This window comes from Hyperolius riggenbachi, chromosome 6 (assembly GCF_040937935.1).
Source record: "Hyperolius riggenbachi isolate aHypRig1 chromosome 6, aHypRig1.pri, whole genome shotgun sequence".
Taxonomy (NCBI): Eukaryota; Metazoa; Chordata; class Amphibia; order Anura; family Hyperoliidae; genus Hyperolius; species Hyperolius riggenbachi.
Genome location: NC_090651.1, coordinates 19,182,451 through 19,201,335, shown reverse-complemented (window position 1 = coordinate 19,201,335; position 18,885 = coordinate 19,182,451). Strand labels below are relative to the sequence as shown.

Here is an 18,885-nt window from a genome sequence, read left to right as displayed (position 1 = left end):
TAGTGCCAAACCTCCCCCCCGCGCACGTTTTTCACCACTCGTCACAGCACCTCGCCAAGTGATGTACTTCCTGCTGGACAGGAAGTAGGTCACTGGGTTTCCCTGTCACATTCACGCTGTTGCGCGCCACACTGCCGCCAACAAATTTTGAAATTTAAAATCCCTGCATCACCCATTGGCTTACATGACTTCCGCTGCCACTGCATCGACACAGAAGTCAGACAGTAATGCGCTGTTGATTTTGCAGCAGGTCTGCCGTCAGTCGGGAACTTCCGGCATGATGCGGTAATTGTGTTAGGCCCCATTGCCTTGCATTGCCATTGTGTTGCCGTTACCCTGCAGTAACCCAAGGTAATGCAACACACACTTGCGAGGCTAGTGTAAAAGGGGTCTTAAAATGATCATGAGCCGGAGGCGTCTCGGGGTCCTGCTCGACCCTTCCGCTGTCGCACACAGGCCCTCTGAATATATCCGGAAAGAGCTTGTTGGGTATTTCTCGTGGCTGCGTACCCTGCCATGTAAGAGCCCATTCCCACTGGGACGATCGCTACCGTTTTCTAAAGCAGACCTGAAGACCTAATAAAAAGTGTTTCACTTACCTAGGGCTTCGGCCAGCCCCCTGCAGCCATCCTGTGCCCACACAGTTTCCAAATGATCCTCCGTTCCCCTGCTGTGGCTCACTTTTGTTCATGCCAACTTCTAAGTTGACGTCCACTTCGCCTTTGCAGTCCTGGCCATGCGCATCCTCTTGCGTGCTCCTGTGGCCTGTAGACACGACTGCCAGAAGCGAATGTGAGCTGCTGCAGGGGAACAGAGGATCGTTTGGTAATTTCACGGGCACAAGTCAGCTGCAGGGGTGAAATTTAAAGAGAAACCGTAACCAAGAATTGAACTTCATCCCAATCAGTAGCAGATACCCCCTTTCCCATGAGAAATTTATTCCTTTTCACAAACTGATCACAGGGGGGTCTGTATAGCTGATATTGTGGTGAAATCCCTACCACAGTGGGATGTCAGGACCATGGTTCTGACAGTTTCCTGTCTGTAACCCTCATTGCATTGTGGGAAATAGCTGTTTACAGCTGTTTCCAACTGCCAAAAAAAGCAAGCAGCATCTCCTTCCACTGACATCACCTGCCAGCAGTAAAAATGTCACCATGTGATAAATGTCAGAATGTAAATCAGGGAGAGGAAAGCTTTTACCATGGGCAAACACTGACTAAATCATTTATACATAATTATTGTAAAAACGAAGCACTTTTTTATTACAGTATTTCCACTGGAGTTCCTCTTTAGGTTTAAATTAAATATCTTAAAGTCCGCTTTAAAGTGCAATATTAAGTATATGACATTGATCTCATTGCTGCCGATCGCCGACGATTTGTGATTAGCGGCAATTGCAAAATGTGCCACATGTAGCATTTTACCTCAATTCTAAAGCGATCACTATTACAATGCTAATCGCATGTACAGTGATTTTTAACCCGCTAATCGCGGTAAAATCACCAGCGCAAGTGAGAACAGCCATATTTGCACAGTAAGCCAAAGCTGCTCGATCACAAAAATGTTAATGCTAGGTTCACACTGTGCCGAAGTTTCGGCACATATAGGCTGTCCACTCCGCCTGCCTGCTGTAGCCAGGAGATGATTTGAGCCATTCTTATACCTAGTGTGACCAGGCCATAAATGAGCAGGATGTCTGTCAGTTATTGGCAAGTACAAAGGTCTGAGCAACTAGTGAAGTTAGCTGTAAAAGGACACAGCAGTTCAGGTTTTCTTTAGTAAGCTGATTTTGTTTTGTTCTGTTTTTTGTTTGTTTTGTTTTTATTTCATAGCGGTGGGTGGAATCTCTTCCTATAAACAAGATGTCTGGCATCAGAAGAACAAAGTGTCTGAAGACAGCAAATGTCGCCAACATGCCATCTATTTATTGTAATGTTTTCTGCACCACTGTGTTCATTCCCACTCTTTCCTGTCATCTGAAAGCCACCGAGACAAAACTTAATTTACAGTGGTAGAAACCCCATATTAACGGGAAAAAAAATCCTCTAAGAAATGATATACTGTATATACTCGAGTATAAGTCTAGAAATAGACTTAGGTTTGATTCACTTGATAAAAGTATAGGGGTCGACTTATACACGAGTCATGGGCAACACTGAGCACACTGTTTGTACTAATAGTGATATTCCCATTTACCCAGTGGTAAGTGTAACTTTGAGGAAAGGAAAATGCCAAGAAAATGCAAGTCTGAAAGTCCTGGCCACAACAATTAACAAGGAAAGGGGAGGAGAGAAATACTGGGCTGCATAAAAGGGAGTGAATAATTGCAGCACTTGGGGGCCTGAAGGAGGTATTGGCTGCAGTTAAAGGACAGGAGGGGTTAAAGGCTGCAATACTGTATGCAATTCAGTCATTAACCCCTCCTGGTCCCTAAGTGCAGCCATTAACTTTGCTGGGTAGACTTATACTTGAGTCAGTAAAAATTCCAGCTTAAGAGGGTTGAATATTGGAGTTTACACGGGGTCAACTTGTATTCGAGTATACACGGTAATTTAGCTTACTTATCCTGAAGTTTTTAGTGTTCACTGTCAGATTTAGGAGATATGTGGTATATGAAAAAAATATTTCTGCTGGTTTCCATCTTTACTGTTATGCCATGCCAAAAGTGACATCCGTTCTGCACCACCCCTTTTTTCTTTTTTTTTTTCTGCCACAGCTTGTCCCTCCCACAGCAAATATCACCCTAAAAACAAGTTTACATAACTTTAAATTCTGGTCATAATGTCCATATATTATCCAAAATAGGAAGTTTTCTGTTAGTTGCATGCTGAGATTAGCTTGTTACTGTAGCTAACCCCCCAAAAAAGTCCCACAATCCTGCTGGTGCTGCACAGTTCCTGCAGTTAGACAAAGGCAATAAGACAAAGTAAAAATGAAAAAAAAATGGCAACATATAAAGGGGCCAATTTTATATGTAAAATAAGTTTACATATATTTTTAGGGCACTATTTTTTGGTAATTTTGTAGTTTTAGATGTTACAACCCCATTTAAGAATAAAGCATTCCCTTTGGTTTAACTTTACACAGTGTTTACACAAATGCCTGTAGTTGCCTTGATTAGCTAAAATGAAATAAATCACCTGTGAAATTCACCTTAATCAGAAGCTTAGACTGTACACTTCCTTCCTTGCAGACTGTGCTATATACTACAGTCTTCCCAGACAGAATCGGCCTGTGCCTTCCTCCTTGGTGTCTGAACAGTGGAGATGATGCGATCTAAGCAGCAACAGCCACAGCTCCACCCACAGAGCCTTGAACTCCGTGCTTCTGGTTATGTGATAGATAGTTCAGAACAAGAGTTTTAGATACAGAACTCTAAATTCACGCAAGAGGTAGGATTACTTAGCTGTGATATTTGTAGATTTGTTTCAGTAAACGGCTGTATGGATGTATTCGTCTACTGTAATAAATTAAAGACATTTGAAACAAAAGGTTTAATACTCACCTGCATCTTCCTCCAGCCCCCTGTGGTCCGTTAGCTTACTCGCTGTCCTCCCACTCTCCTCCAATTTTCTGCTGTAGACCCTGGTAAATTCTATGACTGACCTGGACTACTGCACATTCGTGGACCAGGCCGTACGCACGCCTTGATCGCTTCCTTGGCCAGGAGTGTTTTGCACGCACAGTTCGTTAAGGCAGTAACTGTGCTCGTGGGGGGGGGGGGCTATATGCGTGGCCGGGACCGTGCATACGCAGTGGCCCGCTGCCCACATGGGTTTCAACTCCACAGCTGATGTACAGAGGGAGCTAACAGAGCACAGTGGGCTGGAGGATGCTCCTGCGAAGTATAAATTATTTTGTTCGAAATGTCTGAGGTTTATTTTAAGCCACACTGAAAGTGGAAAAGACACATCCCTTTTATCCCATTTTGACTGGCACGAGATGGAGGTAAAAATAGCAATTAGGATAAAAATACAGGGTCTATATTAGACGTTTGTCTTATTTTGGCAGGAATGTTTGATTTCTTACGATTTCTAAGTGATTTGTTTAATGATAATTGTTCTTCAATAATAGAAAACGCTCACCGTATATACTCGCATATAAGCCGGTTGGCTTATATGCGAGTATATACGGTAAGCGAGTATATACGTGTATAAGCCAAGGTACCCACTTTTCTCTCAGAAATCAGGAAAAAGTGATTGACTCGCGTATTAGCCCCCTCCCCAATATAGCCAGATTTCCCCCCAGTACAAGTCAGTCCCTATATCCCTAGCCAGATGTGCTCCAGGATCATACAGATCTGTCTCAAAAAGCCATTAGATGGCGTCATAGATATGAGACACAGCCACTGCCACACAGGAAGAAGCCCCAATCATTGCTGACACATTGCTTGCACGCTCCGCTCCACAAGCCAGGGGACACAGGTAGTCTTGAGCAGCACACTCTGCACACCATGTTGCAGGAGATGGAGGGCAAGGACACAGCAGGGTGCAAGCTGGTAAAAGGATAACCAGTGCACAATCCTTACGCTCCTCTGCCATAACAAAACCTGCTCCACCAACTGTTTTGCTCCACTGACTCGCATATAAGCTGAGGGGGGTAACTTTTCAGCAAATTTTTTTATGCAGAAAAAGTAGGCTTATACGTGAGTATATACAGGAATACTGTGTAAATTCTGATCATAGTGTCCTTATATTATCCGGAATAGGAAGCTTTCTGTTATTTGCATGCTGATATGAGCTTGTTACTTTAGTTAAAAAATAAAAACTTCCCACAATTCCACTCACACTGCAATGTCTCAGGTTTACTGTAAGCCACACTGAAAGTGGAAATAATGCATCCCTTTTATCCCCTTTTGACTGGCAGGAGATAGAGGTAAAATCAGCATTTAGGCTAAAAATACAGTAAGTGTATATTAGACGTTTGTCTCATCTTGGCAGGAATGTTTGATTTCTTACATCTTCTAAGTGACATGTTTAATGATAATTGTCCTTCAACAATAGAAAAGGCTTAAGAATCGGAGGCTTTCGGCTGCATTTTATAGCATGCTGCTTCCCCCGATTCCTGGAGTTTGCTACTCCCTTCCCTCTCTCTCACTGCTTTATATAAAGTACTTGAGATTTTCAGGTTTCTTAAATATTCCAAACCGGTTCGTATTCATTTGGGGAATTGGAACTGTCTTGCCTGGAAGGTACAACAAATTCCCTAATTATGCAATAAATTCACACCTTTCACGCACATATTTCACGCTTTCACGGCCATGAAAATAGGCGCCCCAGCATTTTGAGGTTTTTTTTTTTTTTTTACATTTGGGTATTTTTTTTTTCTCCGGCAGAAGCTATTGGCTAGATTAACTAAAGGTTGTTAAGCAGGCAGTAATAATTGGTGTTACACAAAATATTACCACGCAGTGTTTTTGTCGGCTTAACGAGCGTTTCATTGTGAATTAGGTATGCGCTATAATCATGTGCTCCTCTCCTCATTTGCATAGAAGTTTTATGCGGCGCTCTCCCGGTGCGCGGGGAGCGTAATTGCTGTGAGGAATTGTTTGAACTTTTGTTGCTTTGAATTTGTTTGTTTAACTCTTTCTCTTCAAAAGGTCATTAAAAGAGGACTCTGGGATACAGTTATGGAGTAAAAAATACAGGATCCTAGACCTTCAGGGCCAATAAAAATCATTTAAAGTCCAATTTCAGCCTCCGTTCAAAACAGAAATTGCAGACCCCCGACCCTGAACATGTTTTACATATCTGGTTGTAAAGAAATCCCTCCATTTATCTTAATTTTGGATTCGTGTTGCAGTCACATGACTGTTGCTGGGTGATCCGCTCCCAGCCCTAAACCTTCCCGAAAGGAACAGGCTGCTCAGGTTTTTCAGAGTTTTATGGGATACTGTGGTGCTAATCTATGGATAGAGATGGTCAATGAGATGTTAGTAGTTCTGCCTTGTATGCAGCTTGGAAGAATATGGCCAATCAAAATCCGTAGTAAGGAATGAGCAGATCCCATTGAGGATCTGAGTGTGATAGACACATGGAGATACCACAAGGTACACCTGAAAATGAGACTGTCACGTAAGAGCTAAAGAGTATGGTAGTCACTACAAAGTATATGTGGGGGGTATTTCCACTGAGGATATGGAGACCCCAAAAGGTGCACCTAAAAATGTGGGAGCTCAGACCACACATCTGGGGGGAAAGGGAGGGTTAACATGCCAATGTGGTCCACTAGCGTTCCACGTCACACCCATGCTTCCTCCTCCAACCCGGAAGAAGGAAGCATGGGAGTGACATGGAGCGCATCGGCATGGGTAGTTACCCCTCCTCCCGTGGGCAGGAAGTGCTATTCGTAATTTCAGTTACGAGCATTCAGGTCACCATTTCAATAATTCTGGTCTACAGAACTACCGTATTTTCCACCATATAAGACGCTCCAGAAAATTGGATGCACACCTAGGTTTAGAAGGCAAAAACCTCCATATTCTCGGAGCGGCTTGCAGATGTTCTTCCCCATGTGTCCTCCGTGCCTCCCCTTCTGTCCTCAGTGTACACCCTTCTGTTCCCCTGTCCCCAGTGTGTCCTTGGTGTGTGTCCCTGGTTCCCCCAAACCCCCCCCCCCCCCTCATGTCTCCGTTCCTCCCCGGATGTAATTAGCAGTGTAGCAGCATGTATTGCCTTTATAAAGCACCTCCCGTGGGGATCGCAGACCTCTTCTTTATCGCACTGCCTCTCTAGTGATGGCTTCTGCTGATTGTGTCATCAGCAGAAGCCATCACTAGGGGAGTCGGGAGAGAGAAGAGAGATCTGTGATCCCCGAGGTAGCTGCTGGATTAGTTAAGACATGGCTCTACATGGGGGGAAGGGGGTGGGGGTTAGCGGACACAGTTAATGCAGGAAAGCCCTGACATCTCGGCAGATCAGTGGTTCATATCGGCGGGCATTCGTAAGTCGGGGACTCCCTGCATTCACCGTATAAGACACAAGGACTTTTTCTCCCCGTGGGAAATACCAGGGCTGTGGAGTCCAAAAATAATACAACTCTGACTCCTCAGTTTGTGAAACCACCAACTCCAACTCCAGGTACCCAAAAGGGCTCCGACTCCTTATGCTGGGCATAGACGGTTTGTTTATGCGCCGGTGTCAAGCCAGCGGCTCGATCCCTGCTCGCCCCCGCGGGCACTTCCTTATCAGCGTTTGTTTCGACCATTGTCCGCCAGCGGGGACCAAGCGCGGTATTGACCCGCCGCGGTAATCGGACAGGTTGAATATTATCAATTGAGCCATCAGCGGCTCGATTCATAATATAAAACGAACCGTCTATGCCCAGCATAAGTCTAATACTTACCAGGGCCGTGGAGTTTGTACAAAAAACATACGACTCCACGAACTTCAACTCCTCAGTTTATGAAACCTCCGACTCCAGGCACCCAAAACTGCTCCAATTTCTCGACTCCGCAGCCCTGGGAAATACGGTAAATTTTGCAATACTAAGCTTGAAGTGTTCTCTGATGTTCAGGACCAGTTACTGTTCCTCTTCTACACAGAGTATATGCTTTGTTGCTCTAGTTTGTCCTCCGCTTTATTATTAATAGCTAATCTTTAGTCTATCATTTCCAGCAATTGTAGCACTTTATTTTCTCCCAGGAAACGGGCTGGTTTTGTTGTAGCGCCTTTCTTTGATGGAGTATGATTAAATGGCTGTAATTAATTGGCTATTAAGGATACATCATGTAATGATAGGAATCTTAGCTGTACAATCACAGAGGTGAGAATTGCTTTGACAATCAATGCTCTGCACAGAGAATGACACCTTGGAGTAAAAGCCTGTCGTATATCCTGTGCAATTCAGCCGCGTGTCACACTTGTTCTGATTTTTATTTGAACAATAAAGCTTGAAGCTGCCTGATGAGTCGCAGAGAACAGAGGTTCCAATTTGTCTGTCACCTGTCCCGAGATCATCTACTGGAGTTATCAGGACACTGTCACCCACTTATTATTATTGGTTTATAAAGCACCAACCTATTCTGTGGCGCTGTACAGAGTAAGAAACAAACAAGGGGTGCATAATAACAGACAGCAGTATACACTAAATATAGACACGGGTACAAAATACAGAATTGGTAGACATTGTAAATACAGTGACAAATGTAACATGATCAGTGTTCTCCCCAGAATTTTATTCCAGCCGGGTGGCATGAAAAAATAGCCGAGTGGAGAAAGATGAGAATGCAAGGCTGGCACTTCTCTGCTTACAGCAGAGGAGGAGTTGAGCAGATGACAGCTGGGTGGTCACCAAAACTTGCCGGGTGGAGCACCCAGCTAAATGAGCCTGGGGAGAACACTGATGATTAATAAAATGTATAACGCATTCAGAGACACAAAAGGGTGAGAGAGCCCTGCCCTTGCAAGCTTACAATTGGGGTGGCGTGGGTGTTTAGTATACATTATGCATACCTAGAGGCAGTGTGTTTTTAGGTTATTTAGTAAGGAGTACAACTTGACAAGAGGTTGAAAGAGAATGGTCTAAGGTATAGAGTGTATACTTGTTGGAAGCTTTTAGTTTTGAGGGAGCGATTATAGCTTTCAAAGGTTGGAGAGTGACGGATGTGTTGTGGAAGGGTATTCCAGAGGAATGGTGAAGCATGTGAGAAATCTTGTAAATGTGAATGCAGGGAGATGATTCTATAGGACAGAAGAAGGTTGTGTTCAGATATGAGAGTTGGGTTGGTATGTGGAAACTAGTGAGATGTACAGATGTACAGGGGGCACTATCTTTCACGACAACGCCTATATAGCCAATAGCCTATATGACAGTATAGCTTGGTTATCAGTAGGGTTGGTCAACGAGGTGCAAATAATTCTGAGCCTTATGCTAATCTTATGCAGATTTATGGCGCTTGAAATGGATCGCAGCAGTGACGTGGGATTTGGTCTATTTTGCACTGCATAAATTTGCAGTTGGCCTAAAATCTTTCCTCTCCCTGATTTACATTCGCAAATTTATCACGGATGGTGACATCTTTAGTGCTGTCCGGTGATCTCTGCAGAATGTTCTTATACTCAGTGTTCGGAAACCAGTAGAAAAAAAATACCTGGTCTCCCAGAATACTGGAGAATTCTGTATAACTAAACAGCCTAGGCTGTGGCATCACTTGGAGGGCAGAGTTGCATACCAGTATACAGCAAGATCTAGTTATAGGAAGTGTTTCTGATGCTGAAACCAGGATAGTCAACGTAAAAGTGGGTATGCTAAATAATTTACTATCAGGGATGCTCACCAGATGAAATCAGAAAGAGTTTCATCCGGATTTCATCCAGGTAATTAAAGCACCTGAGTGGGTGTGAAAGAGGGGGGTAAACTTACCCAGCAGGCACCTTCTTTAACCCGTCCCACGGCGCCTCCCACTCTGCGTTCCAAGCCACGTCACGTGACTACTACGCTTCTTCCTTCAACCCGGAAGGAGGAAGTGTTTGTAATCACGTGACCGCCGCTTGGAACGAAGAGTGGGACGGGTTGAAGAAGATGCCTGCTAGGTATGTTTAACCCCCTCTTTCACACCCGCTCAGGTGCTTTAATTACCTGGATGAAATCCGAATGAAACTCTCTCTGATTTCATCCGGTGAGAATCCCTGTTTATTACGGTATATGTCACTACAGGGCCTCTTTAATCTATCATGCATACATAGCATAATTCAGCAATAAGTCACCTTCCAAATGCCATTTTACAGTGTTGTTGTGAAGATGAAGCAAGAAATAATATTTAAATTAAGAAACACAGGGAAAATAACGGTTTGCCAAGAAAAACGGCGCACACGCTTTGTACACGAGGCCCTGGGTTACAGGCAGCGAACGTTTTATCTCCCTCTGAGAAAGAGGAGCGCTGGGTTATCTAAAGACCCATAGCAATCTGTTATTTTATGCTCTACATGCAGCATTTAAGTGTGTAAGCTGTGAAATGTGACAGTTCCTTGCCTCAGCCGCGCTGCTCTGCTACTAATGAATAAAGATTGTGCAGAAGAAAAATATTCCAACAGACCAAAAAGTTTACTGAAGCAACAGTCATTCTCAAGGTGGCCACTAACGGTCCAATTTCTAGCGAAAAATCGTTTGAGCGATCAGAAATTCTGATCGGATTGGTTGTAAATAATCTCCATTGGTGGACACAATCGATTATGAACGAGTGAAAAATATGTCGCCCGAATGAATTTTCGTCGAACGAAAATTTGGATTTTCTTGGTGGTCGTGATAGATGGGAAGCAAAAGATTGGTTAGTTGATGGTGTAGTGAACGATTTTTCATCCGATCAGAATTTTTGATCGCTCGAATGATTTTTCGCTAGAAATTGGACCGTTAGTGGCCAGCTTTAGTCACAGCGAGGGAAGCAAATGCAGAGGGAACACCCACTTCCTGTGACCAAACGCAGAGGTCCGACCTAGGATATGGATTCAGAATGTTACCGTATTAGGGCCTGTTTCCACCGAGTGCCAATTTGCATTGCATACATTTCGTTCTAGCGCTGATAACCATTGCAATTTCAATGGAAAAGTTTCCTTTGTACTGTGTGCAGCAGGTTTCTGCACCACGCCTTGTCCCGCATATGAAACGCATTTATTGAAAGTTAATGGTCCCCTATGCGAATTTACGCATTTTCAGTGCAAATTTTCACATCCGTTGTCACAGGATTCTTCCTGATTCCTGTGTAGTCAAGGGAATGTCGTGTTGCTATGGTGATTAAAAATTGGATGTGAAAATCTGCATTCAAAATCTGTAGTAAAATGCATGCATTTTTACAAATTCACATTAAAAACTCATATCCGTACTCAGATTGCATGTGAGACAGTGGAAATGGACCCTTACAATAAATATGGCACAACTGGTAATCCCTATTGCTTATACAGCTGATGGCATTCATTTTTTGAGGCTTAAACCTCGGCCTGGACACCGTCAGCCTGGAGTTTGGATGGTGTTGCCTTTGTTTTCCTTCAGGCACTCTGGTTTACTCCAACATCCCTCCTTAAAATTGACTTTTCGATTGTGTTATGCTGGGAATACACGAGTCGATCCGGCGACTCGATTAGCCACCGGATCGACTCCCGTCGCGTCCCCGCCGCCGTCCGGATCGATTCCCGCTTGTCCCCGCGGGCGCTTCCTTATCTTACGCTCGATTCCCCGCTATTGTCCACCCGTGGGGATAGAGCGGGGAATCGATCCGGCGGGTCATCGGACCTGTCGGAAATTATCAATTGAGCCATCAGCGGCTCGATTGATAAGGGCGCATCGACCCGTGTATGCCCAGCATCAGAGACATTAGACTATGGCTATGGTAGGATTAGAATGTGAGCTCCTCTGAAGGCAGTCAGTGACACAACAACGTATCTTTAGAGTGCTGTGGAAGATGATGCTACAATAAAGAAATAATGCTATATGGTAGGACATCACACTATGACAGTAGTGATAAGACTATGAGCTCCTCTGAAGACAGTCAAGTGACATGACTATGTGTACAGTGCTATACAGGTGGTCCCTGACTTACAAATGCCCGACTTACGAACGACCCACCGATACGAACGACATGGATTCTCTGTTTTCATGGGAACAAGTCAAAAAAGTCTTTCAAATTTGACTTTTAATTTTTGAGTAAATAGATTTAAAAAAAAAAAAGTGGCTTTTAAACTTGTATAAACCGGTACAAAGGGCAGAGGTGACACAGAGTGGGACACTTGGAGGCACAGAGGAGGTACAGGGGACAGAGATGGCACAATGTTCAGACTTGAGAACAGATTCAGGTTAAGAACAAACCTACAGTCCCTATCTCATTCGTTACCCGGGGACTACCTGTATAAATACATAATAATATGGTAGGACATTCGACTATGACTAAGATAGGATTAGATGATCTCCTCTGACATTGTGACATGACTATTGAGCTGTACAGTACTGTAGAAGATGTCAGCGCTATATAAGAGCTCCTCTGAGGACAGACAGTCAGTGACATGACTTTGTACTCTTTAAAGTGCTGGGGATGTTAGCACAATATAAATACTAATGATGTCATTTGGTCCATTTTCAAGCGGTAATATCTTAGAATTATTACCATCTCATTGATCATCTCTACTCGTGTTTCATACGAAGGAGTACCAAATTCCCACGATGAAGGACCTCGTTTCTCCTGGTCGTAGTGTATGCAAAGAAAGATAAAATGGCTTCAACTGAACACCCTCTTCTGTTCTAGGTTTTCCATCACTCCTACAATTGGCCTCAATTCTGGTCGGGTTGTCGAACAAATTACCTCATTTGAGGTAATTTACCTCATGAGGTAATGACATTTAGCAATTCTGGTAGGTTTTAGTCATGTTTTACCTCATGAGGTAAATTATGAGGTAATTCATGAGGTAATTTAGTGGCTATTCTCATGGAAAGTAGGGGGCATGTTGGCACATAATTTACCGATCAGTTTAAGACCTGACTGTATCTGGAGGTAAAGTCAATTTGTGTGGATTTTGCAGTTTTTGGTGGAGTTATTACTGCTGTTTGAGTGTCATTCCTATTCAGGTTGTGTACTAGAAAAGAATAGTAGAAATAAACCTCCAAATATTTACTGGATTTTTTTTATAAGGGATGCCTATAAATATGCTTTTCATAGGTTGCTACATAATCAAATACCCCCCCCCCCCCCCCTTAAAAAACACATCTTCCAAAGACTATCCTAACTTATGGAAGACAAGTAAAGATTACTATTATTTATTTACTGCATGCTTACCGCTGAAATGCCTCGTTTTACCTCATATGCATTTACCTCATGTTTTACCTCATGTTCGGAAATGGAGAAAAATATTTTAGAATTGCTAAAAAAAGAGAAAAATATCTCATGAGGTATTTTACCTACAAAAAAAATTTGATCTCACATAGCTACCAGAATTTAGGCCGTTTGGCCTCAAAAATATGTCAAGTTTCAGAGCAGAAAGTGTCCAGTTGTATTTTTCCTATTGGGGGGGGGGGGGGGGGGGGGGTATCCATATCCTGCAATACTGAAACTCTCCTCTACATCCCCCCCCCTCCTCCTACGATGCGAATCTGGCGTCAGTCATTATAAAGTGACCTCCTCCGCCAAGCCTGCTCTCCCGCCATATCACTTCCTGCCATCTCTTAAAGAGCGGGAGATGTTTCCTAGCAATTTGGCCCAGCGAAGCACAATTATTTTTTAAGTGTCTCATTTTTTAATTCAGTAACATTTAGTGCTGATGTTTTAATTGCATACAGCTGAAACTGCTAAATTAGCAAGGAAATAGATTTAGATGCTCTTGAAGCTTCTCTGCCACCTATAAAAATATACATCATCCGTTCTGCTGTAGGAGGATTGGGCCTCCACGTGACGGAGCCGCTGCAGAGCGGCAGACTGTCCGCGCTTGTCTGGAATATGATTTGTTACCATTCTTCTGTCAGGATACGAGTCGTATTTCATTGTAGCCTACCGTGGCATTGAAATAATTTATTCTGCTCTTTTAACGGCGCTTTGTGTATTGGTAGTACTGTATATATGGAAGTGGCTGATTGCTGAATAAGCAATAGCCGAAGCAACAGGGTCTGAGCGCAGAGGATTCTGGGTAATAACAAGTGGTAAGTTTGAGGCTAAGCTTTTGACGTTTTTAGAATTAGCAGTTCTCAAAATGGATGCGATTGGGCCATGAAAAGAGGTTCTATTCCCATTTGTTGGGTATCCCGGGAATTCTGAAAGACTCTAATTTGGTCAGCCAGGCCACAAATCACTGGGGTAGACCAATAAAATGGCCCCAGGAAAAGAGGTCAACGCAGTAAGAGCCTGTTTCCACTACACGCAGATTGGATGCAGAAAAACGGAATTCAATGAATGCCTATGGGAAGATCTGCTTCAGAAAAATCGCGTTTAGTGGAAACAGGCCCATAGGCATTCATTGGAGTCAGTTTTTCTGTATCCATTCTGCATCCAATCTGCGTGTAGTGGAAAAAGGCCCTAAGCGATGAGGTCGACAAGCATGTTGGAAAATAGATACTGAAACGATAATGTTAGCTAAGATTCTTAACACAATTTTACATCTGTATCATTTTGGAGGCAGGGTAGAGCAATCTAGCACCACCCACACTACAGGAGTATATAAGAATTGGGTGGCCGTTTTGATTTAGATAAACTGCGCTTGGGCAGAGGAAATCTGATCTGTAATATTTTAGAGGAAAGAAGACAAGTACAGACAAGAAACGGGACATGTAGGAATTATCTTCAGGCCAGAGCCAAAACAAGTCAAAGGTTTGTTCCTCGAGTGAAAATCGGGACAAGTCATGATCCTCAGGCAAGAGTCAAGACTTGAATAATCAAGTAATGTCAACACAAATGTCAGGAGTGTTTCTCCGGCAAGAAGATAAGTTGCAGGAATGAGCCTTGGGTGAGAGTTAGGCATGATTGATCCTTTGGTGAGTGTCAGGCCAAGTCACGGAAATGATTCCCGGGCAAGAGTCCTCAGGTGAGAGTCCAGACAAGCGATCCAGATGACACTTAGGCGAGAGTTGGAACAAGTCGTAGAAATAATCTCCATAGATAGAGCTGGAACAATGTCTGGAATGCTCCTAAGGTGCGAGTCAAGGCAAGTGACATGAATGATTTTTAGAAGGAAGTTTATTCAAAAATTTATTTTCGGCAGATCAAGTGTACTAGAGAGGACATGTGTGGCCTTGCTTTAGACCACTCGAGGGGTTAAGATATTTCACCAATAACTTATTCTTTTTAAAAACGCACACCAAAAACGTATGATCCTCAAATGTATGGGAACTGTAGCTCTGTACCCCAAACCCAGTGATTGTCACCTGCATGTTCAGCTTTTACAACCCTCTTTATAGAGTTGTTTTCCTCCTGTGGCAGTATATTGTCAAGATAGCCCCTTGGATATTAATAAATTACAATTAGTTCTACTGAGTCCCAGGGCAGCATATGCCACGAGTTAGTTACACAGTCCTGTATAAGGTTTCAGTATTAGGGGAACAGCAGGAAGTGTAAGCCATAGTTTTTACTTACCACGCCCCCTTTATCTAGATTTGTCTGTGGTTATTGCATGATCAGTCTCAATTTGTGAAGAAGAATGTAGGAACACCTGTGGCTGAACGTCCTGACTGATCAGTGTAGAAACTTAAGCTTTAAAGAGAATTTGTATTTTAAAATTCTTACAACAAAAAGCATACCATTCTATTCATTTTGTTCTCCTGGGCCCCTCTGTGCTGTTTTTGCCACTCCCTGCTGAAATCCTGGCTTGTAATTGCCAGTTTTAGGCAGTGTTTACAAACAAAAGACCAGAGTGTGTTAGGCTGAGAGGAGAGCTTGGAGAGGGTGTGTAAAGCTTCTGCCTATCACAAGCAGTGCTGCACATTCCACATATTTCAGCCTGAGCCCGACAGAGCCGACAGAGGAAAGAAGATACGATTTATTAAAGAGACAGTGCAACTAGAAAAGCCTGCAGTATGCCAGAGCACATTAGAACAGGTATAGGAACTTACAGGATAGAAGAAATAAGGCTCAACATTTTGTTACAGAGTCTCTTTAATTAGACTGTTGTGGAGATGTAAATTTTGAGAAACCATGTACCACTAAAACTATGATCTTTCTGACAATTCTAGGACTAATTTTGAATGTTTTGTGTGTGTGTGTGTGTGTGTGTGTGGGGGGGGGGGGGGTTCAAGTTTATAACCTATGGCTCTTTCAAATGGTCAATGAGGTGCAAATAATTCTAGCTTGCATAAACTTTTAACTCATTAGCAGCTTCAAATAAATAATCTCGTTTTAGAGAAGTACACTGCTTTTGACCTCAGCCAGCATAACTTGTGCTGTAAATTCTTGGAATTCTTTGATGTCTCACTGTTAACAGAGACCATAGAAAATGAAAACAGAAGTTCTCACCCCCCCCCCCCCCTCCCAGTGACAAGTGACCTTATATACAGAGTACAGCAGTCCTAATTAGTAGCCTGGAGCACCAGCAAGCCTCTAAATAAATTGTCTGCTAAAGGGTTAAGGCAGCTTGGAATTGGCCCAGTCAAATGCACTTCCTGCTAAATTTGATTGGCCCACTTCCAAGCTACGTATCCTCTGCATTAGTTTGCTTTTAGACTGAAATATTTCAATTTCTGTAACCATCTCTAACGGTTGTAACTTTTTTTTTTTTTAAGAAAAATTAGACTTTTAATAAAATTAGAAAGACTGGTATGAGATGTACTTGGCAAAGGGGTGAAGTATAATGATGTGAAGGCCTTGTATTCTCACAGTAGGATGTGAGACCCTGTTCCACCATCTGACTTCTTGTTTACTCAGGGTAAAGTTACTCTTTATAGAACTTATTTACAGCTAGTCTGAAAGTTCAGCCGTTTATTGTCTAGCAGGCTGGGACTTCACTCGCTACCATTAAGCCTTATGAATAGCGGTGAAGGCCTGGATGTCCAATTGCCGGTGAATAAGACCTTAATCCAATCTCGCCTCTAAAATAGTGTTGTGCCGGGGAAAGAGGCGCCTCTCTCTGGGATCTTTAAGCACACCTGAAATTTAAGGTGGACATCCTTCACTTCAGCAGCTATCTTTCCCTGCTCTCCTTTTCCTGCCCTCATTCCAATCTCACCTTTATTAGAGCTCATATCTCATTGTCAATTATTCTAGCTTTCCTTGCCCTCCTGCGGGACGGCTTTATACATGTATGGATACGTGAAAGATGAAATAGCTTCATTTCAACTCCAAATGTTTAATGGCTAAATTGCTTCCTCCGGTGCAAGGAATTTTTCATGGGAGTTCTTAACTTTGTCACTTAGTCTTTGCTCCTCTCGCTGTCCTCTGTTCGGGGATAATAAGGGGAAGAGGTGGCTGGAGACCGCTGGTAGCAGAGCACTATATTATTTCTCTGAGATAACCATTCCATGCTCCGCGTCTTTGCTTTACGATACACCAGTGACTGTGATGTAAAGCACCATGCAAAGCGCATCTGTACGCTCGGAGATCCACTGCTCTGCCTCCAGTTTATTAGAACTTAATGTATAGACGTAGGTGTAAACAGCTGTGATTCAGAAGGCCGCCAGTCCAGTCTAACAGCCAGCGGGCCATCTTTAAGGTTGTTTCAGTTAACAGGAATTAACTCTGGCTCACAGAAGATAGAGGAAATCGTGCCCTGGCCAAATCACAGATATTGAAGACCTTCCACTTCTTATCCTATAAAACTATTTGCCATTAATATATTACTAGTACTGAATTTTAAAGAGACACTGAAGCGAAAAAAAAATTATGATATTATGATTTGTATGTGTAGTACAGCTAAGAAATAAAACATTAAGATCAGATATATCAGTCTAATTGTTTCCAGTACAGGAAGAGTTAAGAAACTCCAGTTGTTATCTCTATGCAAAAAAGCCATTAATCTCTACGACTTTCAAAGTCGTGGAGAGGGCTGTTTTCTGACTTTTATTATCTCAAGTGTTAGTGAACTGTTTACTGTTTCTCTGCCAGAGGAGAGGTCATTAGTTCACAGATTGCTCTGAAAGAATCATTTTGAATGCTGAGTGTTGTGTAATCTGCACATATTATAGAATGATGCAATGTTAGAAAAAACACTATATACCTGAAAATAAAAATATGAGAATATTTTCTTTGCTGCTAATCTTCTAGTAATTATTCATAGTACACAACCAATTCACTGTCATATTTTTTTTTCGCTTCAGTGTCTCTTAAAGCATGGAAAGCTCTGGTCTTTGTTACTAATACTCTTAAAGCATGGAAAGCTCTGGTCTTTGTTACTAATAAAGTTATTTAATGCACCCTGCAGTGGTTTGTGGCAACTTCCTTTCACTTAGAAAGTAGTTGATTTTTGTTAGGTATTTGCAATTACCATTATTTAGCTGTATGTGAGTGAGCAGGAACTTTCTCAATGCATCACTCTTGCTAAAATGATTGAATCTGAAAATCATTCCTTTATGTTTCTGAATAGGGGTTTCCACTCACCCCCATCCTTCAACATCTTCAAGATCCATAAGACCTACCGGTAATCTGTCTGCCAGCTATTGCTGTCGTCCGAATTATGCTTTTTTTTTTTTTTTTTTTATAGTAATTTGGGCTTTGTCTTTTGAAAGTGCCCAAATTAGTGACTGAGCACCATTATAATTATTATTGTTTTTTAGTATTTATATAGCGCCATCTTCCGCAGCACTGTACAGAGTATATATTGTCTTTTTACTAACTATCCCTCAGAGGGGCTCACAATCTAGTCCCTACCATAGTTATATGTCTAGTGTAGTGTATGTATCGTAGTCTTGGGCCAATTTTTGGGGGCAGCCAATTAACCTATCTGTATATTTTTGGGGATGTGGGAGGAAACCCATAGTACCCGGAGGAAACCCACACAGACACGTGGAGAACATACAAACTCCTTGCAGATGTTGACCTGGCTGGGATTCGAACCGGGCACCCAGCGCTGCAAGGCAAGATCGCTAACCACTACGCCACGGTGCTTATGGTGGCGTCTGTTGCGCCCACATTTCATGCGCCATTTTTGGCTGTCTCGGCCTGGTGAGCCAGACCTGCATAACACCTTTGGTAAAAATAAAGTTTATGAGTCAGTTCAGGTTGCCCAATAGGAAGCTTCGTGGGTGTGGGATTTTGCACCACCCTCTTATCATGTTTGGTGCCTTTAGGTGGGTGTTCTCTTGGTCTACAAGGAGGAGAAGGGCGTCTCATAGAAGAGTTATCAGACGTCCTTGGGTGATAACATTTCAATAATGTGAAGCGTATAGGAAGATTGGCTTGCCTCCTTATTTATTTATTGTATTTATAAAGCGCCAACATATCACGCAGCGCTCCTTAAAGAAGAACAATAGAAGTATTATACGCTT

General features: G+C 42.8%; 1 protein-coding gene across 7 annotated transcripts in view; it reads left to right on the top strand.

Annotated features, from left to right (window-relative positions):
* Nucleotides 1-18,885, top strand: part of CAMTA1 (calmodulin binding transcription activator 1) — a 1,857,772-nt gene that overhangs the window by 116,540 nt on the left and 1,722,347 nt on the right. Inside the window, exon 2 of one of the 7 annotated variants that reach the window (XM_068238932.1) lies at nt 3,197-3,395. The exons of the other annotated variants lie outside the window; for them this stretch is intronic. The gene's annotated coding sequence lies outside the window, so the exon portion shown is untranslated. The remainder of the gene's footprint in view (nt 1-3,196; nt 3,396-18,885) is intronic. 7 annotated transcript variants of the gene reach the window in all.